Raw genomic sequence first — 20910 nt, forward strand, 5'->3', positions numbered from 1 at the left:
TATACATCTGTAGGCAACCTAGACCTATAAGGAAGGGACTCAGTATGACCAAGACTGATAGTAACTGTTAAAGTGAACTGTAGCAAAGTAAGTGTCCTTGGTTACTTGCTCTCTCTGAAAAGCATGTTTTCCAGTCTCCCACTACTTCACAGCTCACCTGGCTTGTCCTAGCACAGGTTTAAACATTGGTCTTTCTTGAAGTTTGATCCAGCATTTCAATTAGTTTTCTTACAGGGTTACTGCATCTTAGTCCTTTATGTTACTGTAACCAAACAGCATAGGCTGGGTAATTATAATCATACACTTTCTTTGACATAGATCTGGAGGCTGGGACATCTGTGCTCAAAGATCTGAGAGGCTCAACATCTGATGAGTCCATTTTCTTCTGAGTTGGAATCAAGCATACTCCATCTTCACAGAGTAGAAGTTGGCATGGCCAGAAATCAAGAGAGCCATCTACATGTGTTTATCAACTTCCACTGGAAGATTTACATAAGATCAGAACTTTCATGACCTAAACACCTTGTCTTAGGCTCTACATATCAATACGGCCACAGTAAAGATTAAGTTTCCAACAACTGAATTGAATAACACATTCAAAACTCAGCACTGAGCATCTTATCTTTCCTTCCAAAGGACCATTCTGTGGAGTATAATGGAACTACCATTCTGCCCCTTATTCATGATCTAAGAGTATTCAGCCATTACAGTGGCAAAACTGTGGAAGTCAGAGAACAACTTTCAGGAACTGGGTTCTCTCCATCCACTGTGGCTACCTGGGGATCAAACTCAGGTAATCAGGCTTATGCAGCAAATTTTTTTACCCACAGAGCCATCTGTCCAAGCTGGCTGTTTTATTAAATTGCTGTTTTGTCATATGCAGTAGGCCTTTCTTGCACTTTTTGACTCAGCAGAGAAGGCCTTGGTTAAATGTCTCAGCTCTGTCTTCTCTCCCCATTTCATTTTTTTTTAACTGAGGCTTTCTGGAATGTAGACTCATTATTTCTGGTTTGATTTCTAGACACATGGCCCTTTTTTGTTCCAGTCTTCATTCCCAAAAATCCTTCCATGTGCCTGTCATGAATAACTCAAAGGGATTCACCAACTTCAAGTTGCTAGGAGACTCAAACATATGCTTCTTAGCCTAGAAGGCATATCTTTCATAGACTTTTCAGACAATCCTAAGGTGTAGCTGAGCCCTGTGCATGGCTTTGAACTTCTGGAGTTTGACTCAAGCTATCAAAAGAAATTCTTCCCCCAGTTCCTCCTTTTTAATTTAAATAATTCTATCACTGTCAGTGTCATAGTGTATTATCCTACTGTGCATTATTTTCTTCTTTTTATGATACATTACTATTTATATGTATTTTCTTTACTTTCAGTTCATTGAGAGTAGAGCCTATGAGCCATCTTTTAAAAAATCATCTGAAGTAATAAGCATACAAGCAATTAATTATTTGTGGACTGAGTCATCTAACCTCCCTCCCCCTTTGTCCTAACTACATCTTTCATTAAATTATACAAATCTGATGTGTCAAGTGGGTATCCTCACATATGCTGTTAACCTGTAGGTGAAGACACTTTTTATTTAGCCATCATTTTTGGCCATTCCTTATATAGACCTCAGTGCGATTCATGATGCTGCCCTCCCTCCTTCAATCTAAACTGGAAACTTCAGAGGCACATTCCTGAAATAAATTGCTAAATTTGATTACTCTTTTTCTTTTCTTTTTTTCTTTTTCTTTCTTTCTTTTTTTTTTCTTTTTTTACAAGTATCTGCTATCTCCTATTTACTGTTTCTTCTTTTATTGCTTAAGTTCTAAAACTCACGGGACACTAAGAGCTTCATCACACTGCGTTCAAGCTACCCATACATCTATATACCTTGATGATTGTGTTTCTCTTTTTCAGTTGTTGGTCTAGTCAGAGTCTCAGAAATTTCATTGACACACTTGTCTCAGGGCTGTTGTTCCCACTTTCTAGATTTTGCATCAAAACCCCTTCTTCCATAAACCTAATTTTCAGTCTTTCTTTCTTTGGAAACTCTGTCTCTTTTCTGTTTTTATAATGGACAAAGGCAGACTAACTTTTCACGTGGTTGGTTCTGTGTGTCCATGACTTATACTTGATTATGAACTGGAAATATTTCTTATTTTTGTGAGGTTGGAGCATTTGGGGTAGTGTGGTTGTAGAGTAGGGCTAATCTCTTTTTATTCTTTGTGTCACTTTCTATCTTCTTCCTAGCTCATAAGGCAGGGCTGAAATGTGTTTATTAAAACGAACTACCTCACCATTTTCAAAGTGCTTCTGGGTTCAAACTATTCGCAAATTATGTGTTATTTTCTTTACTTTAAATAATAGGTTCTAAATTGCACACACCATTTGCATGTGATACATAGCAAACGCCTTATAAATCCAAGTTATTGTGTGAGATCTAGGCTTTTGGAGTATATACAAACGTACTACACTTATTCTGTTTATAAAGAAAAACCATCTACAACAAGATCATATAATAGTTTTCAGCTTAACTTCACGATTGGTTTTGATCTCTGTGCAGCTATCTGATTGATTGCTGTCTCAGTTGATATATCTGAAAATTCTAAGTCAATGAATGATTTCATAATCTCAATAAAGTGATCTCTTTTATTATTTTCAGACTGTAATTTATATGATGTGAAAGAATACTTGCTTTTTTTTGTCTTCAGTGGTTCTGTGGCATTTATTTAGCTGATATAAGGCAGTAATACATTAGGAAATCCAGTGTAGATTGTAAGATTACAGTATTAGGCCCTGGTGACAAGGAGAAGAGTGGCATCTGCTTTGTTGAATTTTTGATTTATAGGATTAAAAACCCTGGGCACCACTCTCTGTGCAAAGATATTTTCTAGGGCAGGGAATGAAACTAATGCAGATTTTAGCAGCTTTTAAATTTATATAATACTTGCATAATATTTTTAAAGGATTATCCCATGTTATTTGATAGAAAGATTATAGATAGAAAATGTGAGCAATTAATTGCTTCCATGTAACTTAAATCTATTTTGCTCTTTAAAGGAAAACACATAAATGAAACTAAACTTCATTTGACTCAACATCTATGTAAAAAACTAAATAGCTGAGAGTCAACCATCATAGCATGTAAATACATGGATATTAATATTTCCACTGTTAAAAAAAACTATGCTTGTTGTATTTGTGTAGCCTTGGGATTAATAAATACTTCTGAAGAAATTCATTGGGTTATGTAGCCAAATTGGTTCTGAATATGGCATTTGCTCTGTGCCGCCTAACTAGAGAGAGGAACATTAGCCTTGCTGGCGCTTAGGGACCTTGGGCTTTGCCTTTGGAAATTAAATATTTAATATTGCTTTGTCTAGGCTGGCTTAGAATAGGATCTTTTCTTCATCCCAGGGCAATGTCAAAATTCATAGATGAGCAACATCTCATATTGTCCATTGAAATTCAACCTGACTCTTCCCTCTCACACACCCATCCACACACAAGCCTACCCTTGGGATTGTGACATCATTACTATCTCACAGACCCCTACGGTTGTTGTTCTGTTAAAATGAAGAGAGATTAGGGTTCTAGGAGAGAGCAGACAAATATTTGATCACTAATAATGCCTGGATGCCTTTTATTACTTTACAGACAGTGGATTTCTTTTGCCTTCAAGAATTATACACCACAGTCATTTAATGTTATAGTGGACAGGAAAGAATACAATTAGGCAAATCAGAGACAGTCTGCTTTCTCTTGCATTCTACAAAATGAAAGATACATCTATCTATTTAAAGCTTTCTGATATATGAAAGAGACACTTATCCCCAAAGGAGTGAAGGGAACTACTTAAAAGGAAAGGCTTTTATTAATATTTTACAATTAAATTGCAATCTCTTTATCCTTTCTCCCTTTGTAATTTCCGTGTTGACCTATGTAAGTGCTTTGTCTATGTAGCATTCACTCTCTGGGTCATCAGATGAGACAAGTTTATTGAAAGGAAACAGAATTAAAAATTCAATGACAGGAGTTCAAATACTGTCTATTTAGGGCTTATCTTCCCAGTGTTCAGGCTTTTCTGGTTATTGGTAGGGGAATTTTGAAATTGGGTACTTGATGCCAAGGTGGGTGATGTCAGTATCAAGGGAGACAATCATGTTACTTCAATTCTGGGGTTTTCTAGTGGTTGCATCATGTTTAAATATTGTGAGAAAAATATATATAGTAACATATGTTACATATATATAGACATTCACAAATGATATTTTTCAGATTGGAGCATCTGAATTAAAAAACCCACTTTCTCAATCAGACAAAATGGAATGACTATCATATTTTCTCATAAAAAGTAAACCATAGGGAAAAGATGAATTTTTGCATACTTAATTAAAGTTCAGAAACTATGAAATGAATAATATTTAATGATTCATAAAATATAAAATAAAATATGTATGAAAAATACTACTCATGAAAGACAGATTAAACACTATTTTTTGATTTGACACATTACATGACCTGAAATTTTCTCCTCAAGTTGCAAAATCCTGCGACTTCTGTAAAATGAGAAAAAGACATCAAGAATAGAAATACAGAGTTCTGGAGGACAGCTCAGTGGTTAAGATGAATGCCTGCTTTTACAGAGGACCCGGATTCAGTTCCCAGCACGTACATGGCAGCTAACAACCATCCATAACTCCAGATCCAGGGGATCTGAAATCCTCTCTGCCCTCCATGGTCACTCATTCCTGGACTCACCTGCATACAAGCAGACCAAATACTTATACATACAAAAATAAATAAATTTAAAAGGACTTACAACTTCTTTTAACATAAAATATAAACTTGGACCAAGGATACTTTCATATATTCTTTTATAGGAACTGTTAAACAATACTCAAATTTGTGATATGATGTATCATCAAAGAATTAGCTCAACAATGTATTAAGGGGAAAGACTCAGAGATTTTTGAATACTTATTTTCAAACATTTAATCATGGTTTCTGCCAATATAAAATATGATTCAAAGACGTTCAATTAAATAATTAAATATCTTTTGCCACAATAAAGTGATGCTGGCATTCCATACACATACCTAAAATAATAGACTATTTTAGAACAATTTGAAGCTCACAGCAATATTGATCAAGCAGCAGAGAGATTTACCATATACATCTATCACTATCAGTATCCCTGCCCAGGGTTGTCATTATTCATTGCAATTGATGAAGTTATACACCATTATCACTCAGAGACTATAGTTTACACTGGGCTTTTATCTTGGTATTGAATATCCTATGGACTTGGACTAATGTTAAGGGATATGTATGTAACACAGTGGTCTCAGGCAGAGCAGATACTCTGCCCTAAAAATTCCTTGAGCTTCATCTACTCATTCATTTCTCCCTCCTAACCCTGAGGAAACATTCATCATTCGATTTTCTCCATAGACGTGATTTTTCCAGAGTTTAATACAGTACAGAATACATACTTCATGTGCATTTTTAGATTATCTTCATTCAATTTGTACTGTGAATTTAAACTGGCTCCATGTCCCTTCATATTTTGATAATTTATTTTTTTAGTTCTGAAAGTGCCTCATTGCATGGTTATGTATCAGGTTACACATGTACCCATTGAAGGATACCCTGCTTGCCCCTGAGTTTTGGCAATTATGAAAAACTGCTGCAAATATTTCCGTGCATGTTCTACTCTGAATGTATATTCAGAACTTGTTTAGGTAAATGCCAAATGGTAGAGTCTCTTCATATATGCTGGATAGGCACTGTACCTACTGAACTGCTCCTCAGCATGACATTGATTTTTTTTCCTCTGATGCTATTTTTTTCTTCTTTTCAACCTGATGATATTCTAAAGATGTCCATGGTTTTTGCAATGGCCTTAAAATGTACAATAATAATTTATTATACTCTATATTTATATACTGACTTTGGGAAATGTCATGTTTTGTGCTGGCAACTCCTGACCCTTATGCAGACAAAACAGGTGAAATGGTATGGATGGACATGTTTAGAGAAAATGCAAAATCTAATTGTGTAAACTAGCTCAGTCCTATATGAAAGTGAAAGAAAAAAGAACAAATACAATCAAACTTTGCAAATTATATTTTATTTTGAAAAAATTTAAAGATCCAGTATTCTGTACAGTCCAGAGAATGATCTGTGATAAAGATACACTCCGTTTTGAATGAGTGGCTTTATTAAATATTCAGCCTGTTCAATAATAAACAGGGAGCAGCAGACAGAGAGAAGCAGCAGGTAGGGAGCAAACATCATCAGATCATGAGCTCACACCATCCAACAGAGATAACTGGAGGGCCCAACTGAGGGCACAAACTCAAGGTAACCATATCAAATCAGGGGCTTACAAACATCCAACAGAAACCAACTGGGGAAGTCCATTCAGGTCCGTGTGGATTTCCCAGCTGACAGTCCAAAGCAGAACAGAGTGTACCTTTGGATGAGGCTTAGATAACATGCAATAGATTAGCATTGTCAAAGCAGGCACTTACAGTCCTCTCAGAGACGGACTGTCAAAGTCCTGCTGAAACAGTCATGCTGGAGTTCCCAGGTGAAAGTTCTGGGCACAACAGAGCATTCTCTCCACAGATGACTTTCTGCATTCTCTTTCCCACTGTAGATATTTGTATATTAAGAAGTAAACAGTAGTAACCTCAATTGGAAAAAGTTTGCCTTCTAGCTTTTCTCCAGAGCACAATGTTTTTACTCTTGTGACGTTGTTGTTTTTCCCTCTCCCCATCACAGAGTTAGGAGGTAGCATGCATTATAACAAAGCATTTTGGCTAACATTTTGGTAAATATGTCAAATAAACACGCAGGAGTCTGGGACAGGAGGGCCTTCTTGCTCCTAGAGTCTACTTTCAGCAGTCTTAAACAGCACATGACAATTCACCAAAATGATGTGCATTGTAACTAGCCAAGACTCAAACATTATATTTATATGCATTTTATCCTAGATTCCAGTTTCTAACATGGGGTTTTGGCACCATGTTGGTCTGTGGCACCTGTGTTTTCCTTCTGTCCCCCCAGCCACTATAGAACTGGAATTCCAGGCATGCACCACCATACCCAGCATCATTCTACTAATATTACAGCTACATCTCTATTTATAATTTTTCCTTGGTTTTTATTTTTCCCTGATGATTAATTGATGGATCTGAGTTGATTGCCAGATATGAGTACTCAAATGAAAACTACATAAACTCCACCTAAATATCTCTTGGGAAACAGCACTGATGAGTTGGATAAATGGAGTTCTCTTTTTATGCAAGGCATCTGTCTCTGCATATTGGACACACCTGATGACTTGCTTATCAATAATTTCACCAAATTTATTGCTAGTTCCCAATATAATATTAGCAAAACTTCAAGGCTGGGGCTGGAGTGATTACTCAGCTAAGGCTACTTGCCTTGCTGCCTTTTCAGAGAATCAGAGTTCTTTGGGTGGTTCACAGCCACCTGTATCTCCAGCTCCAGGGGATCCCACATCATCTTCTGGCCTCCAGCACTCCCCACATATTTATTATTCATAATATTTATAATAAAATACATATCTTTAAAAAAGCTAAATAGCTTTCTTGTTGGATTGGATTAATTCTCTTGGGATTAATTTTTCACTCTTGTGAGACAGCAGGCTACTATAGAGCAAGGCCACCCCCTTGTGTTTAAAGTTAGAGAGATGCTTAATAGCTAAGAACAAGTACTGTTCTTTTAGAGGACCTGAGTTTGGTTCCCAGCACAGATGCTAAGTGGCTCACAACCACTTAAGACTTTAACTCAGGAGGATGTAATAACTCTGACTTTCGAGATCACCTAACTCACATGTATAAGCCCACACATAGAGACATGCATACACATAATTAAAAATACTGAAATAAATAGTTTTTAAAACTCACAAAGGCTGAATCACAGGAATTATTCTAGTAGTTCTGTATACTTAGGGTCAAGTCCTGGCCATGTAATTACCTCTGTACATGATGATGAAAGTAAAGCATTGATGTAAAATCTCACACTTTTATGAACGTCCTCATAATTTATACTTTTGACATTATATGCTCAAAATTTTGGCTCAGATCATAAAAACACAAAATAAAAAGGTGAACTGATCATTGTAAAAAAGTAGCTAAGGCTAATTTTATCTCCCTTACTTCATTCAAATTTAGTTTCTGGTGATTAAAGATAAACTGTTTTCAATAAAACTTTACACATTAAGTGCCTGTGTGTCAGTCACCTCTCTGGAAAGAATGGTACTGATAATCAAAAGTAGGAAGCACTGTACACCTGACTTTCAAATAAAACAGATGCAAATCATTACAGATCCCAAATGACAGAGGAGAAGATTGGAATACAGACAAGTTAAGTTGGGTTGGCAGGCTCACAGAGGAAATAAAGAGAGGCTGAGCTGGTATAAAATCATCAATCTTCTGACCTCTAATCCAGGGCTTTTCCACCATTGTGCTATGATTAATCAATACCAGAAAGTCAACCAAGTATTATGAAAAGATCATCCATTTGTATCAGTCTTTCCTTTATGTGGTTGGAATCTCAAACACCGCGAGCACACGGAATCAACATCCATTGCAAGGGCAATGTTGGTGACTGGTGAACAGCCTCTTTCTCATCATCAGGATATTTGACGACAACACAGACTTTACCAAGCTCAAACTGTGAAGTGCAGTGCTTTGTAGGTGTTGTCTCAACATGTGGAAAATCAGCTCATTTTCATAGCAAATTACTTTGACTTTCTTTTATTTTTATACTGGCAAAAAAAGCACTAGATATGTGTGGAAGTGTGTATCGCCTTACGGATTACACTGGCATGGGCTGCTGGTGTTAAGGATTCACATATTTCAAACACAATTGGGTACATTTATATATGTCTCACAGAGAGAAATAATAGAATCTAAGAACTGAAAATTTAACCAAAACAGCAAAATTATGGCTTTTGGAGGATAACAACTCCCTTTTTTGTTGGGTGTGCACATCTTTTTTCTAAACTTAGAAAAGTAAGCTCAGCCAAGTCTTAGCTAACAAAATATTGGTTTTGGTGGGATGTATTCTTTTTGAATGTCTTACACCAAATTTAAAAATATGATGATATAAAGAAATTTAAATCAAATGCATGATACAGGAAGAAGATACTTAGTAAAGAGGCAAACATGCCTTCAAAGCTATTATATAGTTATATAAATATATTCTCTTTTGCAACTTACTGAAATAATTTCTAAAGGGTGTGGGAATTTCCTTTGCACCAGCTTTGCTATAGACATGACATCAAATCAACAATGACATGGCTTGTTTACAAAAGGGTAGGATAAACAGCAAATGTTCTTCATAAAACAGATTTCTTGTTGAACTTAAGCAGAAAGATGAATAAATGTAGAAGGAAGGAAATGAGATAATCTTTGACATGTTGTGTTAAACCTAAAACAGAGGAAAGAGCAGCTGCTGATGGTGGCGTGATGCTGTGCATTCATTTTTTTGCTGTACAATTCTTATACATTTCATATTTAACACAGAACCTTTGAACTGTACATAGTCTTTTAGTGGAAGGTTAATTATGTTTCTGAGAGAATACTGAGCATCATTTATACACAGGTTCCACATGAATTTTCCAGGAAAAGTAATATCAGACATGAAGGAGGGAGAAGTGAGTTTAAGAAAAGGAAAGTTGAGTGGGAAGAGAGACAGAGACAGAGGACAGAGACACAGAGACACAGAGACAAAGTCAGAGAATATGAGACCCTTAACATCTGATCCAATCTATCTTTGTCAACTTAGTGATCTAAGATGTTGCAATAGTCATAAGGAAGAAATTATAGTTACAGCAAAGCCTGTCTCATCTCCCTATCTGATTTTAAACATATTTCTTTTGCTAGAAATAACAATAGTTTGCACAACACGTTCCAGATCATACCTAAGCAACATTGCAAAATATTCATTTGCTCCTTTTGTGAGAAAAATTATTTAGGACACCAGCCCCAGGTGAAAAATGAATTGAGCTGAATTTTAGCCTTTTGAATCATTGTTTAGATCATAATTACTGACTGAACCCAGATGCTGATTAATGTTCTACGTATTACCTCTCTTAGACTGAAAAGTCCTAGGAGCAACTGTTCCATCATGTTGCAGGTTATTGTGGATATGGCCATAGCTTTCCTGTTTTGGTCTCCTTCACTTTCGTTTTTAGGTGTGCTAGAAATTTTTGAACCTGTGAAGAAATTGAAGTTGTATGGTCCTGGGTTTTGAGGGTAAAATGCAGAGGATCAAATTGTTACTTTCCTTGAAAAAACCCTCTGAGTTAATGCTGCCTTCTTTGTAAGGATGTTTATTAAATCATGAATTAGAAATATTATAGATCTGGTGAGAAGGCTCAGTAGCTAAAGGCAATGGTCACCAAACCGGTAGGTATGAGTTCAGTTCCTGGGAACCACATGGTGGAAAGAGAGAACAGTTGCCTGCAAGTTTTCCTCTGATTTCTGCACACACACTGTAGTACAGGCACGTGTGTGTGCTCTCTCTCTCTCTCTCTCTCTCTCTCTCTCTCTCTCTCTCACACACACACACACACACACACACACACACACACACAACATATACACACATACTTTACAGACAAATAAATGTAATGTTTCTAAAGTACTTTAGATACTATTAACTCCAAAGTGAGAGTCTCTCCTGTTCTGGGGTATGGGCCACAGAAATTTCTATATCATTATCCCTGAAACGGACCACAAACTCCGTTCCCAATTTCTTGAAATAAGGATCAGATTCTCAAATTCTGTGTTTTTGACAGTATAAAATATACACATTTAAGCTTCAAAATGAATTGCCTTAATATTTTATATCAAAGTTCCTTTAAATTTGTGGTAGTTGATTTTCATTTTCAACTTGAGGACTGAATATTCCTTAAGAACAAAACTTGTGGGTGTTTCTTTTGAGGTGTTTGCAGAAATGGTAACAGAAGTGGTAAGACCCATTATGAATAAGAGTGGCACCATTCCATGGGAGTATATTAGTATATGATGTGCAAGACATATCATAAAACCAGCTACTTATGATGGAATGAAGGAAAAGGATAAGCTTTAAGGACAGATGTTGAAAATCAAACTGAGAGACTGCATGGAATATTAATAATGTGAGAGAGAGACAGAACATCTCACACGTTTGGACACACATGATAGAGATTCATAAATGCCAGTGGATTTATCTAAGGAACTATTAGTAATTGATAGAAAGATGTTAGAGTATAGAGTGAGAAATATTGCAAAAGCTTGTTTTTCATTCCTTAACTTAACATCCAGACATTGATGGATAGGTCTTAGAAAATGCTAGCTTAATTATATGTGAGCAAATGATTATCTAATTTTTATTGAACAAAAGCAGATATCTTTGAAATATTTTTATTTGGTTTATACTAAAAATACTTAGTTTCTATTTTGATTTAAATGATGAGGAGGGTGACTAAAAATAAAATGAACCAAATTTTATGCATCTTGCATTTTAACAAGTTGGATGTCTCATTGGAATGCACTGTCTTCTTGTTCCACATTTATTTTTGGAACTTAATAAGGCGCCTGTCATATCTGCCTCAAGGCTAAAAAACATCATGGGGGAAAAACCCAAAGTACTGTCATGTTTGAATGACATGGAGCCAATTTTATTTTATTTCCTTTTCATGGTGGTGGGGGGAAGGGTAGCTGAATTTAGGTGGTCTCACTTCTGACAATGTATAGCTATGCCATCTGTCCAAAGACCTTGTGCTGGTTAGCTGGTAATGACATTGCCCAGTGACATGTGTCAGGTGGATATGATGCAGAGAACGAGTGGAGGATTTTCATTAACAAATTAATTTGGTGTGCTTTGCTGCAAAGCTCATTGTCATGATAGATTCTGGTACCCTGCCACATATTTCCAGAAACAGGTCTCATTACCTGAGAAACTTGGGAAGGTAATAACTGCTTTATTCCTCCTTTGTGCTCCCAGAGCACATAATTAACATACTAGATCATTTAGCCCTCCATAAGATGAGGTTGTGTGGATACAGTGGAAACTCAGACAAGCTGCCAGACAAGGATGGCTTCTGTTTTCAGCCATGGAGGAGAAGCCTTGCTATTTTCTCCTGCTTTCTCTTGGGTTAATGCTTAGTACAATGTAACCAGTTTTTAAATAGGACTGTATCTTTTCAAATATTTATTTTGTTGGTGATTGTCTAACAAAAGATGAATCACTTGTGTATGTGTGTGTTTATGATTTAAATGGAACCATAATGTTTTAAGGAATTTTAAGTAACATTGGGAGTAGGTATCATAGAATGATCTCCCCATTGCTTCTTTATTCAAAAATTTAGAAATCATAGTTAGTTTAACAATCTTGCCTGCAAAATATTTTATGTCTATTTTTTAATTGGCCAGCCATTAGACTGAGGTAGTCCTTTCAACTATTTTACCACTAAATCAGAATATAGGACTGTGTTTTGCACTGATAAATATGTAAAGGGAACCCAAAACATGTAAACATAATACTACTATATTAAATGCTATGAGTATTTAATTTGTAGCTGAAAACCTTTTTCCCTACTTCTGTATTGGATCAAAGAGAAAGAAAATAATTTAAACTTCTTTTCAATGAATTTGTGCTTTCTTGGTCGCTAAGATGTATTCATAAGCTCTCCCCTGAATCTATGACCTCTAAATTAAGACTGAAGATTGATTTTTGGCCCAAGACACCTCTCTCTCTCTCTCTCTCTCTCTCTCTCTCTCTCTCTCTCTCTCTCAGTAAGGGGAAAGGAGGAAATAGTAGGAAATGTCATCCTGAGATTTTGAGACTACATGCACATTAACCCAAAATGTGTGGTTGAATATATCCTTGGTTATATGAAAGACACTTATAGGACGAGGAGGTCTAAACCATTTGGAATTGGGTACCATTTGAGCAAGGATTCTAAACTTTAACATTCTTGAAGAAATGGGATTATGGAAATTCAATTGATTTTTTGTACATGCTCTCACTGTACTTTTAACTTGAATTTCTCATGAAACTCCAAAGCAATATTGTAGGTCCTTAAAATATTCTAAAGCTATCAAGCAAACAATTTAGCATGTTTATTGTAGACAATGAATTTAATTTAAACAAACACCATTCCTTAGGGAAAATGTACTACTTTATTTATAGCTGGACTTCATCTGAGTTTACACATGCTATCTCTTGGGAGCATAATTTTTTTTTTTCAGTGAAAGAAACAGGAAGATTTATTGGTTGTTTTATTTAAATGTTTGATTCCCCAAACACTTTATTTTTTAACAGTCATTTACAACTGGTCCTGGGGTGGGGTGGACTACATTCAATTTAATGAAAGATGTAAGATAAATTCTTCTAAAAAATGGATGAGAACAACTTTAAAACATTTAATTTTTAGTAAACAAATGTATTTATTATGTTAGTGGTTGTCTACCAAGAGATAAAGAATACTGAACAAATTGAAGCCTTTAGTTCATGCCTCTAAATAACCTAAGCTTAGAACTGCTTTGTTTAACTTAAATGCATCAGTAATGCTGCTACTGTGGAATCCTGTCATGCTATTCCTACAGTAGATTGGAATAGCTCCCAAGCTTTGAGTCCCATCTTTATTCTTGTAAGTGCCAAGAGTAGGTTGTCAGGGGACTTGTGGAGAATTGGCTCTCTATTTATGTCTTAAGAGAAATAATACTGTCCTGCTCCTGTAAAAGTTTAGAACTAATCTGTGCTGTAGGCATACTGGTCTGAGTAATTCCTCCAGTGTATTTTACACAGAGAGGGTTAACTGATTTTGTTGATAGTGAGTCTGAGTATTTCAATCTTCATATCCCAAACAGTGATGGTTGCCATCATTTTCACTTCTTCATTCCCAAATATATTTGTTCCTTTTATCTCTTTAGTCAGAGTAATTTGTGCTACTGATAGAATGTTTCCCTTACTATGGGGGCTCCAAGTACTGGAATCATTTCCTTGACAGAAAGACAATACATTGAAGAATACAAAAATCTACATATTCTTAAGATCCTTTGCGTTTTCATTATTTTAGGCTGTTTCTCTTCACATCTGAAAGCATCTGACTAACTTGAATTTGAATCCTCTATTTGTTACTTAACAAATTAGGCAAGTACAGGTATGATATTCAATTTGTGACAGCACTTCTTCAGAAATTTTGTGAAGGAAAATTACTCATTAACATAATTTTGAGAGAACACATTTACATGTTTCATGTACATGGGCCTACATTATTTTCTCCTAAAAATAAAGGTTCTTTATTAAGTTTAAAACAAAACTAAATCACCACAGAGACACGATAAAGAAGAGATAGGACTATTTTGCCTAATTTAAGCATTACATAATATACATATATATTAAAACATCATATCACACCATTAATATGCAAAAGTTTTATATTTTGTGTGCTAGTTGTGATCGCTTTGTCGGTTTTTATATAAAGTTTCTTTTTTTTCTTGGTAATATTTAATTAAAGTTTGTTTTTTAGGGAGAAATAATCAAAGGTTCAAATGTGCACAAAGCACTAACAAAAAGCTCTAAGACTGAAACACCATGGCATTCTATAGGAACAGTGTTTGCAAGCACTGGCATGAAGGAAGTGTTTGGTTAGTGGAGGGGAACTGCCAGTAGATGTAGCACTCTTAGCCATGGCGTTTAGTCTCATCTTCACATTGCAAGTGGCATTTAGTTTCAGCTAAATATCATCATCTAATGCATCATAATGGGCTTATTAATCTGACTTTTAGCTGCATCATTATTTCTTAGCATATTGAAAAATCTCAATTTTAAGGAGAGACGTAAACATTTGAAACTTAATTATACATTCACAAATTTATACTTAAGCAATATAAAATAAATATTTACTAACACAGAGTCAAAAAGGCTCACTTTTAATCCCAGCAGGCAGATCTCTGTGAGTTCAAGACCAGTTTGATCTACTTGGTGAGTTCTAGGTCAACTGCGGCTACAGTGAGATCCTGCCTCAAAAAGAACAATAACAAAAAGACTATTCTAAAATCTTTTAAAAGCTATCTTTTAACATTATTGTGATAGATATATAGATATATCTATCTATAGATACAGATAGATATCTATATATGATTTGTATATGTGTATATGTGTGATTGTGTACATGCATGTGCCACCTCACATGTGTGAAATGCAGAAGACAGCTTTTGAGATTCATTCAGTCCTCCCACCATGAGTCCCTGGAATCAAACTCAAGCTATCAGGTTTACACAGCAAATACTTACTTTTACCTACTGAACGATCTCAATGGCTCTAAAATAAGTTTCTCTTCTAGTATAGAAATTTGAGGACAGATTATATGCACTGTTATGATTATCTGTAGAGCTATATCCATAACCACAGAGAACAATAGTGGACTGTCAGGTTATCAACTGTGAGGTGTGTTGGTACTCCCCAATATTCCATATGTGTTAAGTTGTACTTGAGGTAACTTTCACCCAACATGAAGCATTCCAAAGAAGTTGTTTTGTATATAAACAGAGAAATAAATGCAATAAAAGCATACTACTCATATAAAAAGTCAGATTATAGACATAAAAATTGATATTATTTATAAAATGGAGTAAGATTATTCGAAAAGTTCTCATATGGCCTACTATAACCATAATTCAAAACCTACCTCAACTTTAATTCAGAGTAATATATTGTGGCAGTTACTATGTGACATCACATTATGGCGATGCTAGAATAAAGATAGTCTGACTCAAAGCATCCATTTAAACCAAGAGGGACCCGAAATGTTCTAATAACCTGTCCTTCTGAATTTTCTAGAAACTATGCTCTAGAACAAGGTCTTACTCTTTTTTTGAAACAATATATCCAACATGAAGTGTGAAGGAAAGGAATAAATGTCTTCTGTGAAGATTACTGATCTAGGATATACACAACTACAAACAGACATCATGGACTTAATCTTATCTGCTATTTGCAATAAAATAGGGTAATCTTCATATTTTCCTCACTTCCAATAAATATCCTTCATTTTTGCAGTGCTTTCTTGCTATGCAAAACATCTAGACACATATTCATGCATTATTCTGGGTCTAGGGTAAAGGAGGGTCATGAGAAATTAAAGCTATACTTTTAGGTTACAAGAAGAGCTCAAGGCTGAGTGATGTTTTCTGTAAGATTAACTTTTGATTGCAAGATTAAGTTAAAGTCATTTGTCCACAGAATGTCCATATTGTAAAAGTCATTGCCACATATATTAATTTTAGAATTGTCTTGGCCTTTGATTAATTTTTTTGAAATCTTGATCTAGTTATTTAAGTAGGTGAATATTCGGTCTTCTGTCTGTAAAATGGAGACCCTGGGCTCCTTTGGAAGATCCTTTGGTAATCGTGTCTGGTCTGGACTTTCTCAAATATGGCTATCAATAGAGCGTTAGTATTTCCAATTCTATCTCTTCTACTCCATATGAGCCAAGGCCTTTGCCCATCAGCCTGACCTTTGTTTTAACTCCTGCTGAGGCTAACACCAAAGGCCAAGTTGACAAGTACACAGTGTTCATGTACCATGAATATATGAAATACCAAAGTGTAAACTAAGGAATAGGCACTTTTCATATCATCTAATCTGCAGTCCTACAGTTTATTTTATGACATATCTAGGTTGTGTTCTTTTGAAATTGTTTTTGTTTTCCAGTTACATATATTTATATATTCTCATCTTCCAACACCCTTCGTCTCTTGCTGGAACTCTTACTGTCATGTATTCTTTAGGGATGTGACCCATTAAGTTTAATTGGAATCACTTGCCAGAGCTTGAGTGGGATCTTATTTACTAAAACAAAGGCAACTTAATTCTGGCTACATCACTGAAGAAAATGATGCTCCCATTCCTCGCAACCCTTCACTTCCAGTATTACCTCAGATAGGTATGAGTGCAACAGCTATGCATCATGTCTAGAAGACATCTTTTGCTTGCCTGTCTCCCCATCCTTGGGTTCTTTCATTCTTTCAGTTCCTTCTCAATCTCTCCTGAAATGTTCTCTGAGCCTTGGAAGGGGTGTTAAAACTTTGGCTAGTTGTGGGTTTCTGCAATGACAGTTGTCCACTGCAATTAGAAACTTTTTTCATGAAGACTGGGTACAGCACTAAGCTATTCCATGCATAAGTATTTAAAAACAGTTTGACAATGTAGCAATTTAGCAAAACAGTAGTAAGTTCCTATCTTGTTCATATGACTTCCCCAGTTAAGTACTCTTAACTAGAATTTCAGAACCTAGCATGAGTTCTGAAATAAGATCCCAAATCTAATGAGAAAGTAGTTTGTTGCCCTCCTAACAGTCATGCCACTAACATGCTAGACAGCATATCTTCCCTAGCAGGATGTTATTGTGGTTCACAGAATTTAGAGCTGGGTAAGGCATGATGACATTTCTCTCCCCACACATTGTGGTCTCAGGATGATTGTGTTGTTAGTAATCTATTGGTCTGTCTATCTGTCTATCATCTATCACCTATTTACTGTGCTCTTTGTGTGTGTGCGTGAATATGCGTATGTGGGCATACATGTACATGGTAGCCAGAGGTTAACATTGGTATCTTCTTCAAACTCTCTACATTGTTATTTGAAACAAGATCTCTCACTCAACCTGGTGCTCACTAAATCAGCTACACTGGCTAACTAGCAAACTCCTGGAATTCTCCAGCTTTCACCTCCCTAGTCTGGGATTTCTGGCCCTGTATCATTCTTGGGATTCAGATTCTCCTGCTTACCTGGTTAAAACTTTACAGACAACCGTCTCCCCATACTTGGATTTCATCTTACCTATCACTGAGTGTTGAAGCCTCCTAATGGTTGCACTTTTTTCTTATCTTCCTCTTCTTCTTCTTCCTCCTCCTCCTGCTCTTCTTCCTCCTCTTCCTTTTTTTTGTTTTTGTTTTACTTTTGAAGTTCTGATTCATAAAAGAACCAAACACCAACCACTGTTTATTAAAAAACAAACAAGCCAGGTATGGTGGTAATACTATTAATAAATAATAGCACACATGTATGTGGTTTATTAAATCATGGTACATATGTATAATGAGTAAATTTTTAGCAATAAAAACAAAGATCTATATCATGACGAAAAGACTGTGGAACTTTATGTAATATCACTAATGAAAACACTGAATCTGGAATGATTATATAGACTCAGTCCTTGCTGTTCTGAGTAGATTGTCACATCTTTGGCATATAATACTCAATGGTTTCAACTGTTTCTAGAAATATAAAACTGTAGAGACAGTTCTACGTTGGGTTATTGTCTGCCTGAGTTTGCATGGGTCTTGTGTATGCTGATACCGTTGCCACAGAATCACGTGGGCAGGTTCCTAAGAGTTTGTAGGACTATGTATCCATACGTTCATGTACCTCCTACCTGCTCAGGGCCATCGCGGAAGAGGGGATGAAAAGATTAAGCGCCAGGGAGGAGATGCCTGAATTTGTAACCAATGTTTTGTTGAGAATCTCTCAGCTTTTTGAAAAATTATTTATTATTTTAATTTTATGTGTATGATTGTATTGCCTGTATGAAAGTAAGTACACCTGTGTCCTGCAATGCCCACGGAGGGCAGAAGAGGATGTCAGATCCCCTGGAACTGGAGTTACGGACAGTTGTTAGCTGCTATGTAGGTGCTGGGATTTGAACCCGGTCTTCTGCAAGAACAACCAGTGTTCTTAACCACTGAGCCATCTCTCCAGCCCCCAGCTCTCAGATTTTTAAGAGAGGGAAAGTTCAATCGAGTTAAAAATTTGGTGAAAATGACAGAGTAAATCATTCAACAGGGGAGTACTTGTCATCAGGTTAGCACTGTAGGTGTGATCAAGCATTGGGAGATGCCAGCTAAGACCTAAGAGTGTTGCAAACTGACTGGTAAAAAAGCAAGCAGATACTTGCATCAGTTCTTTAAAAGGTGTACTGGCTCTGAAGCATCAAATCAACTCTAAAAATTTGACTTTAATTAAAATATTAGAAAGATAATAATGGTTCTTACGAGACATTTTGCAAAGTAAAATTTAGAAATTTATACTAAAAATTCATAGACAGCCTAGTCTTGTATTTCTACATGTTGAGTTTTAATGTATAGAGGAGGTATTTAAAATCTAATATAGAGAAGAAAAATTATTTATCTAGAAGTAACTCACACAACTGATGTAAGATATAAATTTTAGGAATAAATTTATTTATTGTACCAGTTCATTCCAAATATATTTTTCTTTAATTTATCCTTAGAAATTTAATCTAATATTTTCTTTCTATTATGAGATGAGTATTTCAATATAAAACAGTTTTCCACAGCTTGAAAATTCTAAACTCAGTTGGACAATGAAAATTATACAACATGAGCAATGAGTTTGGATCAGTTGAAAATGGTCTTCTAGATTATCTTCTCTTTTGCCAATGAGAAAAACCAACAGAAGCCAGCAGATTGGTGATAGCACATTCCTCCATTAGATATTTGTGCTGTTTCCATAGAAAATATTTTACTTTTCATAGGGAGAGCAGTAAGCATAAAGATCTAGATGATATGGTAAATTAGAAAAGATAAATAAATACTCTAAGCTGGGAGTGGTGGTGCAGGCCTTTAATCCCAGCTCTTGCTAGGCAGAGGCAGGAAGATCTCTGTGAGAAGGCCAGGAGAAGGCCAGCTGGTCTACACAGCATGCTCCATGTCAGGTGGGGATACAGGGAAACCTTGTCTCAAAAAGACTAAATAAAGAAAAGAAAGAAAGAATCTACAAGCATGAATATAATTTGATGACTGAAAACCACTCATCTGTAATATTTTAAATGTGTTTTCAAAATAAATTTTTAAGTCACTTTTGGACATATTTCTCCTTCTGATACTCTGCTTTTATTTGTTGCCCACTGTGAGTGACTGTGTGTAAGGAGGCTTCGGCCTGCTGTTTACCTTCAATTTAGTTTCCAGTGGCTATGAAAACATTATATTGCTTTTTTTCCTTAAAGACAATTTTCAGTTCTTCTAGTAATGACTTCTATGTTAAGTAAATGTATTTGTATTTTAGTTGGATCAATACAAAGCTTAATTTTTCTAGTACAATAACATCTTCCAGTAAGTAAACAGAAAATTAAGTCTCAGAAATAGTTTTGTAACATGCTAAGTCCTTGAATCATATCTATTTTGACTTTCTGATTTTCTGTCCATTTGAAACTTGACACTAAAGAACCGAAGATTCATGTGTATGGTTATTTATGATATTGATGCTGAATACATTTAGAATTTTTTTAATAAAGAGCGAGTATTGTTCTACTTTGAAAAGTTTAGCTTTATGATAAATTGTTTATATGCTTAATAACCTTTTTGATCAATGTCAAATGATAGAAGTTAGAGCAGTCACCACTCAACAGCTGAATTAAGCACTATTTTTACTTCTAATATTTGACACTTATTTCCCTATTGAACTAGCATTACCTTTTGGCAGGAGAGGAAACTAAAGGTCAAAGGGTTAAGTGTCTTGTTTCAATTACTAGGCCTCTCCTCGCCCCCCAAAATGAATAGAAGCGAGGCCCCTATCTTCTCTCAGAAGCTCTAATGACCTTTCCATTGAATGTCAAATTGCCAACCTTGAACACAAAATAGGCAGGTTAATGTGTTTTTTAAACTATACTGAAGTATTATGTTTAATGTCTACTCATATAGAAAAGAGTAGAAAAAATTTCCATCAATATTCCAACAAGGTAGGGAAGGAATATTTAGGTAAAGATTAACACTAGGAGATTAAATTTTTCTGTTTGTAAAGAAGAAAAAATGTACATTTTTCTGGGTGAAACATGAAATTTGGGGAAATTTATGGAAATTTGAA

The 20910-nt window shown here is 35.5% G+C and overlaps 1 protein-coding gene across 17 annotated transcripts in view; it reads left to right on the forward strand.

The window, feature by feature from the left end:
* The window catches only part of Robo2 (roundabout guidance receptor 2), a 1342812-nt gene that overhangs the window by 929938 nt on the left and 391964 nt on the right, over window positions 1–20910 (forward strand). The gene's annotated exons all lie outside the window — the stretch shown is intronic.

This window comes from Nannospalax galili, unplaced genomic scaffold, assembly GCF_000622305.1.
Source record: "Nannospalax galili isolate Female #2095 unplaced genomic scaffold, S.galili_v1.0 scaffold439, whole genome shotgun sequence".
Classification (NCBI taxonomy): Eukaryota; Metazoa; Chordata; class Mammalia; order Rodentia; family Spalacidae; genus Nannospalax; species Nannospalax galili.